This window comes from Chiloscyllium plagiosum, unplaced genomic scaffold (genome assembly GCF_037043375.1).
Source record: "Chiloscyllium plagiosum isolate Xiang-an unplaced genomic scaffold, Cpla_swu_hap1 HiC_scaffold_21, whole genome shotgun sequence".
Classification (NCBI taxonomy): domain Eukaryota; kingdom Metazoa; phylum Chordata; class Chondrichthyes; order Orectolobiformes; family Hemiscylliidae; genus Chiloscyllium; species Chiloscyllium plagiosum.
The window spans coordinates 77,954,095-77,963,892 of NW_028270159.1; the positions used below are offsets into that span (position 1 = coordinate 77,954,095).

The following is a 9,798-nucleotide window of genomic DNA, read 5'->3' on the forward strand; positions in this document are numbered from 1 at the left end:
AGCTCTTGATTGCTCTTGGTAATCGAAGACAGTGAAAGAATTTTCCTTCGTGGAGATAAAAATTTCAAATATTATCCATCTCAGTGTAACAAAAATGATTAGTTTGGATGTGTGATGAATCTCCACAATACGCTTGCGCCAAATAAAAGTCGAACCTACAATCACCTGACCCGTAGCCAGTTATATGAATGGTTGTACTACTGGCCAGATGCATAGCTGAGATTTTACACGCTGCTGAGCTGCGGTGTTAACAAAGCAATGAGCAATAACAGTGACAGTCACAAGATGAACAAAGAATAAAAATAATCACCATCCCTTCAAATTGTCTGCAAAAAGCTACCATTCACAATCTGATCAGCCAATCAATGAGGTCACTATGATCGAGGAAATTACAACTTACTTTGCTGCGTTTCCACCATAATTAGAGGACAACTCCAGCCTAATCGTAACATCGCATATTCCCATTAATTTTCAGCTTTAGATTACGTTAATGACATGTCTGCATTTGAAGGAAACTGAATAACATGAAATGAGTGAAAAAGTTCTTTTTTAATATAATCCAGTGCAGAGTCGATCAGAAAAGAAACGTCAAAGACCTTAAACATCACTCCCATTCCTCTCTGTACCAATGCGTTTTCCTGAGTTTAATATTTGCAGGACTTGTCTTTAATATCTATTATTTTCCCGGGAGAGATTCTTCACAAATCAATTAACATCTGAGGTGTTGAAACCTAATTTAATTAAGATTAAAATAATTGAATATCCTTTCCTCCAGCCTAATGTACCGATACTCCCTCATCTTCCATGTAAATACAAGCTGCTCTAGATGAAGTTGGAGCTCCCAGTCTGATGTCCCAATGCTCCCTGCTCCATGTCAATAGAAGCGGTCCAGTTGAGGTTGGATCTACCAGTCTGATGTCTCAATGCTTCCTGCTGCTCCCTGTAATTAAAAGATGGTGCAGGTGACGGTGGAGATCCCAGACGGATCTCGCAAAGCTCCCTGCTCCATGCCAACTAAACCTGCTCCAAATGAGGTTGGATCTCGCAGTCTGATGTCCCAGTGCTCCCTGCTGCTTCATGTCAATAAAGGCTGCTCCAGGTGAGGCTGGATCTCCAGTCTGATGACCCATGCCTCCTGCTGCTCCATGTCAATAGAAGCTGTTCCAGGTGAGGTTGGATCTCCCAGCGTTCTGACCCATGCTCCCTGCTGCTCCATGTCAATACAAGCTGCTCCCGATTAGGCTGGATCTCCCAGCCTGCTGCCCCAAATGCTCTCTGCTGCTCCATGTCAACAAAAGCTGTTCCAGGTGTGGTTGGAACTCCTAGCCTGCTGTCACAATGCTCCCTGGTCCATGTCAACAGACGCTGCTCCAGATGAGGTGGGAGCTCCCATCCCTGGCAGCTCACACACCTCTATACCATCATAGAAATACTGCCCACTGATCATTTCCACCACTGGAGCCATTGGTGGAATATCCACATCATGAGAACCTAATCTGATTTTTAATCACCACCGAATTACTATTTACATAATACTTTCTTTCTTAAACCTTATTTAGCATGTGCATATTGCAGTCAATCCGAAGTAAGATAATGGTGCTAATTGACGTATGTTCAATAAAAATTACATCCTATTTTTCATGTTGAGTAACTGCTAATTAGCAAGGCAATGTTTGTAATGAAATCACACTTTTATTCCATATGAGGGAATGTGGTTGGTATTATGTAAATTGAACTTGTTCACTGTGTAAAATTATCAAATAGACCACAATTTCAAGACAAAATTGGTAATGTCGTCTTTCACCTTGAAATTTGGTGTCTTCTTCTTTCAGCCACACGGGCATGAGAACGAAACGTGTGTTAATGACATGCGTATAAAGACACTTGAAATCATTTTTCTTGTTTATGCTGCATTAATCTGTGGTTATTGATTCACAGATTAGGTTCAGTTCCTGCAGTTAACATGCTGACTTCTCCAGTTGCTCATAGTTCAATGTGATGCATGACGAGAGGGAGCTTCCTTCCCACGTCTTGTGTTTATCTGTGTCTTATGTCCAGCATTCATCAATGGTGAGAGCAAGGGGAAAGGGCGAGACCAACGTGTAAGTCTGTCCGTGCCCATGGACGGCACCCACATCGGCAATTCTCTACTGTGCATTTTCAGCCAGTTCTCGGTGCCCCTACACCAAACCCCTGCCCCTTTTGAAATATCTCAATTATTTTGTACTGTCTCTCTGGGTCTTCTCACCAACATGAATCACTTCTACTTAACCTGCTCCAGGTTTCATCTGACAAAACAGTCATTAAGAATCCCACTTCGCATCTCTCGTTATTTGGTTTTCCTGGATCTCTTTCATACGATAAAAGTTCACAGCAGCTTGACTTGAAAAAAAAATCGCGTTACTTTTCATTATCCCAATGCAATCTACATTTTAATGCAGTTTAGGCAACTGGCTTAAATTGTTCTTTGAGATTTTATAATAGCGTCGATGCATATAAACTGACCATTGGTGTTCCAATTTGAAGAAGACTGCTGTGATCATCCAAGAATAGCAACATTGCAAACAGCGACGAGAGTGGGAGTCGAACCCACGCGTGCAGAGCACAATGGATTAGTAATCCATCGCCTTAACCTCTCGGCCACCTCGTCACATGGACGTGACAACCTATGACCTTATAAATAAGTGAATTGTGTACATTATGCAGAACAGCAGATATTTCTCCCTGGTTGTGGTGAAATGATAAATAGCACAGTACGGTTCCAAGAGAATGGTCTGACCTCTGAGTTGTGGGGCAAGCGCATTCCCACTGTGACACTCTGTTCACAGTGGTCTGAACAAAAATAAAGAAATGACTATGTAACAAGGTCTGTTAAAATTTGTGAAGATTTGAAGTCAACGGAATGAAGAACCCGAGACAGCAGGAGATGTTCTTTCAAGAAAGCGTTGGATAGAGCTCTTAAGAATAGTAGAATCAAGGGTTATGGAGATAAGGCAGGAACAGGGTACTGATTGAGGATGATCAGCCATGATCATAATAAATGGTAGTGCTGGCTCGAAGGGCAAAATGGCCTACTCCTGCACCTATTGTCTATTGTCTATTAAATTGCCTGTGAGGAATTGTTTACCAGGCAGGATGAGAGTGCATAGTGCTCAATGTCATTATTTGGAACACCTTTCTTCCACTCAGATATTTTTGACACGCACTTGTGTACAGGACAGACAATTTCAAAATCCTAAATAAGGCTAAACTGACAATTGAATTCAACAATGCAAAAACCCTGCACTGTATCATTTTCATGGGCCTTCCGACAACAAGTCACTGTATGATCACAGCAACACAGTGAGCAAGTGTCAGAAGGAAAATGAATGCAGTGCCAGAGCGCATGCTGTGAGCAGCAGTTGATACATGGCGAAGTACATTTCCCACAACAGGAACACTTCCCAAACAGCGGAATGTGGTGGAAGAATTCAGAGGGGGTTTATACTTTGGAATTTGAAGCCACAGACACAATGGAGATCTGTCACTGAGTCTGTTCAAGATGAATATTTTAAGATTTCTACAGATGAAAAACAAAATAAAATGCTCATTGGTTAGTGAAGGCAAATGTTGAAATTGTATATTTCAACAATCTACCCATCTTTGCAATGAGTAGCTCACCACTCTCCTCACTCGGGGTCAGAGCCAGTGGTGAAAATGATCGGATAATCCCCGTTCCGAGCCATGGAATCAGAGAAACTCGGTTTCCCAAACGTTAAGATACAACCAGAGATGTGGAGATAAGCATTAATGTGTTGCTCCTGTGCTGCAGGTGACCAGTACACGGTATCTCTTTTCCAGTATCGTGGACTGTGTTGTGCAGAAATTTTACGTTTCAGCCTCACATGGAGCAGTTTCAATTTGTCGTCGTGTTGAGGGGTACGGATAAAAGGTGATTTTGAGCAAAGCCAAGTTTATGGGAAAATACCTGTGTTTGTGGACTGAGAAACGACCTTTTCTGGATAATGACTCCTTGAGCAACAAACATACTGCAAGTATTTAAAACGTGTAGAGACATGTGTGGAGAGAGAGCCGAAGCTGATTTTTCAGCAGATGGATAATGTTTCCCATGTGCACTGCGTTAAATTCAGGGAAAATAAATGTTGAACTGGTTTCATGTTACACAGTTTGTTGCAAACTCACAAAGGTTATTTCAATAATAAAAATTAAATCACATAGGACCGTTTGAATATTGTATTGAATTGAACTTTGGTCTGAGCATATTTTATCTTAAATGGCGTGGTGCAGAGAAGTACAGAGGGTTAACAACACAAAAGGACAGAGTGGAGTTCTTGGATGGAGTTAAGAATGTACGAAATATACATAACATCATGTGAATGTGGTCAAATCTTTAAAGTAGGTGTTGCGTCTCCAAATTACGATTCAATATCTACTCGTTAGGATACAACTTCTGTCTGCAGTTATTTTACGACATCAGCTCCATTTACAGAGTTTCACGTTGAATAATACGCCACACCTTACCAATCCATGAACTTCTTATACTCAATCTTATTCAGTTGTACGTGTTCATGAAATGTCTTTGTGTCTGAAGTCAACCAAATTAGAAATTGTTACACAATCACACTGACTTTCACTCAATGGTAAATTCTCTCCTTGTATGTTTGTTCGTGTATCTTTTAAAACACTGTGAAATCGGCTTCTGTGCTTTATTTCTGGAAAGTCGTTTCCGATTTAATAAATCGATTGAGTGGAAGAAACTCTCATCCAAACGTTTCTTAATCATTCACTAATGGTTTTGAAGCTCTAACAAAAGTTATTGATTCACTCGAAAGAGGGAAAGAGGGAATTTCCCCGATTTAGTCATTCAAACCTCGCGTTATGTGAAAATCTCATTTGAAAATCTCACTTGCGTGTTTCTGCTCCAGCATTTCCAACTCTCGTGAATAAACTCCTTCATTCTTTCTAGCATGCCGATTAAACCGTTTGTATCCTTTCTGATATTTTTATGTCCCAGTAAACAATGTCACTTGGCTTTCTAATATCTTGCTAGCCAGGAAACAGCGTCTGTGCCCTTTCTAATTTCTTTACATGTTTTTGGTGGAGAATGAGGACAAGGATTACACACAATGCTCCCACTGAGGATGACCTAAAGATTTTACACACTATGAACTCTGCTTTTTATTATATGATGTCTCTATATATAAACTCCAACAATGTAAATTTTATCTATCCAGTTCATGAACATCGTCTCCATGGAGATGAAAATTATCTATCACTCCCTTCATTCTTCCACGGAATGTTCGGAAGGTTTGTAAGGCCAACATGTCTTATCCTTATAGAGGGAGTGCGAACCACTCAGTTTTATGATTGGATTCATCCAATACTACCCTCTGCTGGCCTCCCCACGCCACTGCATCAGTGTCACAGTTTTTGGCTCTGAGTCGACAGCAAATCCTTTGCTGTGAATCTCTCAAATTACACGTTCGTTTGAATTTTTCAAATAATATCTTTGGAAACACAGAGCAGTTTTGCCTGATACTAAGCGATATTGTTCCTGCGTCATTATCAACACTACCAGGCCTTTTTTGGGAATTTCCAATACGTTTCCACGTAATTTTTAAGCATTGCAAGTCACCGAATCAGAAACCAATTCATGTCATCTCCTGACAAAATGGTTCACTCGGAGGTGAGCATTTCCATTCATACGACCCCAAGTATATTTGCAACTCTCCATCTACCAGCATTTTGTGTGAGTGTGTGTGTGATGGGGCGTGGGGTGTAGCGGGCGGGAAGGTGTGTGTGTTGATGGTGCTGTCAGTTTGGATGGTGCTGTGAGCTGCTGCCTTCTCTCCCACTCAGACTGAATCATCGAGGGTTATCACTCTCTGCCACCATCAATGCAGTAGGGTGTGGTGGCCACATAAGAGAGAGATTATGTCATTTTAAGCACCACAGAGACTGCCAGACCTGCAACCACACCCAGACACTCACAGAGAAAAATACAGACACACAAATACAGGGGGTGGGGGGAGGTGGATATCGACCACTCCACTACCCGGCTTCGCACTTTCTATCCTATTCCGAGCTGTTTCTTCTGGAATAGGAGACGGGGAAGGATTCAGTGAGGGTGGGAATGGGTGACACTACTGTTAGTGCTGGTGAAGGTGGGGGGGTTGGGTGGGTGAGATGGTGACTTGTCCAAAGGGAGTTGTTCAAGAGTGTTGTATCCATGAAGTGCTATTAGTGAAGGAGATATAGTAGAGGGGAAAAAGGGAGAAAGGGAAGGTGCTGCATGCAGCAGTGAGAGTGGTGGAGCATACGTCTTGTTCCGGGGTAGGTGTTATAACAGAGATACAGTGACTGTGAGGAAGTAGAGAAAATACGGTGACCTTATCCTGACAGAGTGGGGAAGGTCATTGAGTTTTGTCCTGTATTGCTGGACATTTCTTCAGACCACAGATACTGCTCTGAGCTCAGACCATGATTGGTGGGTCTGGTGGTGTGGACCCCCTTTTGTGGAGATAATTTCCCTCTCTGTACTAGCCAATCAACCAGGATCTGTGGGCCCCAGTCGATAAACTGTGGCATAATTTCCCCTTATCTGCTATGTTCAGGATAAAATATGGAGGGCAGCTCCAACCTGAGAAAGCACAACCATGTGCCCATTGGCTTTTAAAGATGGCACCAATGCCAAGGGTCGTGGAGTATCGGGGGCATCTGGGCGATGGTGAGAACCTCCAGCCATGATGAATGGGAGAATCGGGCTGGCATTGAATAAGAGGGACTCCATGGGGTGGGGTGGGCAGTTAATGAGGTGAGTTTGATAAGATAGCATCATTTAGCTAAGCCTCAGCAGACAATCCCTCTGTCCTACTCAATGAAAATGTCAAAGTCGGTTGGGATATATATTCGCAGAGAAATTGGTCAGTTGCGAAGTGAGAAGCCTTCAAAAATGTGATGCCAGGAGTAAAGAGACAGTATGTCCCTCTTAGGTTGAAGGGTAAGGCTGGTACGTGTAAGAAATGCTGGACGATTGGAGAAATTGAAGTTCTGGTCACGGAGAAGAGGGAAGAATATGTCAGGTATAGACAGCCGGAATTGAGGGGTTTTTTTCTTAATGCATTCACGGGATGAGGGCGTCCCTGGCTAGGCAAACATCCATTTCCCATCCCTAATTGCCTAGAGAGCAGTTAACAGTCAAGCACATTACTGTGGGTCTGGAGTCACATATAGGCCACACCAGGTAAGCATGGCAGTTTGCTTCGTTAAAGGGTATCAGTGAACCATATGGATCTTTTCGACAACTGGAATGGTCATTATTTGCCTCTTAATTCCTGATTTAAAGTGAATCAATAGAAGAGTCTGAAGGCAACAATAGTATACTTAAGAGGGAAATTGCGAGCGTAAAAAAGGGGACATGTGATAGCTTTGGCTTCTTCAAATACGTCAAGGACAAAAAAGTAACTGTGGAAAGAATAGGACATCCTTCAACATCAGCAAGGCTGCCCATATGCAGAACCACAGAAAATGGGGGAGGTACTGAACGAATATTTTGTATCAATATTTACTGTGGAGGAGGATATGGAAGCTAAATAATTTGGGAAATAAGTAATGACATCTTGGAAAGTGTCTGTATCACAGAGGAGCTGCTGGAGGTCTCAAAACATGCAAAGGAAGGAAAATGTCCTGACTTTTATTAGATGTACGCTAGATCTCAGTGAGAAGCTAGGAAAGTGATTGCTGGGCCTCGTGCTATCATCAATAGACACAGGTAAAGTGCCGGAAGACTGGAAGTTGGCTAACGTGGTGCCATAACTTAAGGAATTTAAGAAGGGTAATAAGGAAAAGCAGTGAGTATGAAGTCAGTGGTGGGTAAATTGTTGGAGGGGATTTTGAGGCATAGGATTTTCACGCACTTTGAAAGGTAACGACGGATTAGGGATAGTCAACATGGCTTTGTGCAATCAATGTTGTGTCTCACTGACTTGACTGAGATTTTTTTTGAAGAAGTGACTAAAAAGATTAATTGAGGTAGAGAGATATACATTGTCGATATGGACATCAGTAAGGTGTTGAACAACACTGTGCATGGTCATCTGTTTAACAAGGTTGCTTCATATGAAATACATGGAAAACTAACCATTTGGATACAAAATTGACTCAAAGGTCCAGACAGAGGGTGGTGGTAGAGGTTGCAATATCCTGGCAGAGGTTTGCAATGCTCCCCATGATGTGCAGATAGTCCGGTTTATGGAGTTATCCACTAGCACGGCCTGCACAGCTCTCCATCTTGGCCGTTACCTTACCCCAATGTAAGGTGTCTGGACTGGTTCTGTGAAGCAGATTTAGAATTTGTGGCAATAGACCAATTCAGCTGATCTAAAAATGTATTTATTCAATGTTTGCATTCTTGTGATTGGGCCCACCGTTGTCTCACTTATTCAGTTAATACAATCCCTCCATCTCCTTATCCATAGTTTCACCAAGTTATCAGTTAATTCATTATTTGGTTTTTTGTCTGCGTCTTTCCCTCGCATTGGCTTTTGACTCCCTCGTGTATCGAGTGATTGCATGGTGAAGCTTAGAAACATTGAAATAGTGTGTGTCAGGCTGTTGTTCACTTCTCAATGTGTCCCATGTGGTGCTCCATGAACAAGGGTGTTCCAGGAGCTTTGATGCACGTGTTTGAATTCCCATGGAATGCCTCTGTTTGTCTCTCTCAGTTGATGGTGAGGTCAGTAACGCAAGGAAGATCCTTGAGTATAATTGCAAAGGACAAGGCATCTAACTTGTAGCTGAGGGGACTCTGACTGCCTCCTGTTAGTGGAGGGACTGGGGATTGTTTGCGAGAAGTTGTGCTGTAAGCTGCTTCAGACATTCCAGTAGACCGGAGGATTTGGTGTCCCAGCTCGGGACGTAGCATGGGACTGTAGTAACAGCATCTGGGTCTGTAACATGAACAACAAATGGAGCAGAGGCTGCAGAGAGGGGAAGCTCTCAAAACCATGGAGTGAGTGTGTGTGGGGAAAGGGACCAGCCATATCTGTTTGTGTCTTAGCCTGGACAAGCACACCGTCTCACTCTCCCCGTTACATACACTGATGCACATTCTCCCTCTCTGCACCTCACACACACTCACACTACCCCCTCTCATATTTCCCACACGCACTCCACTCTATCACACACACATGCACACACAACCACTCTCTCTCCCTCCCGCACTCACACCCACACTCCACCTCACTGTCTCTGACATAAAGACAATGTCTCTCTCTCCCCTTCACACAGACACGCCCCTCTCTCACACATATGCACACGCACACACACGAATGCACAAATAAATCTGCGGGTTGAATTTACATTTTCCCATTTGTATTTGCAGATGCATTTTATTTTGTTCCAAAACATACAATTTGTAGACATTCAGTCAATGTGTTATTTTACAAATCGTACTTTGTAAATAAAACCAGTCTAACTCCAGGTCAAGACATAGGCAGAGTCCAAACAAGTCGTCAAGCTTAGAATACATTGTCTGACTTCATTTACATCGATAATACCTGAAGGTATCTCCAGGCAGTGACTTGAAATAAATTCGGCAATTTTCATATTAACCAATCAAACTCGCACCTCCATTCTAACTGATTAAGTATTTAAGAGCCATCTTAGGTGTGTGTACAATTCATGTGCATGAGTTGTACAACCCTTTGATCTTTTCCTTATATCTTCTGTGTTTAAGGTCTTCCTGTCGCTTACACCTGATGAAGGAGCAGCACAATGAAACCTTGTGTTTACAAATAA

The 9,798-nt window shown here is 42.5% G+C and overlaps 1 non-coding gene across 1 annotated transcript; it reads right to left on the reverse strand.

Moving 5' to 3' along the window:
- Positions 1–2,568: 2,568 nt before the first annotated feature.
- On the reverse strand, positions 2,569–2,650 carry trnas-acu (transfer RNA serine (anticodon ACU)). Its single transcript has one exon. It is a non-coding gene; the product is annotated as a tRNA-Ser (tRNA).
- Between the last annotated feature and the right edge of the window lie 7,148 nt (positions 2,651–9,798).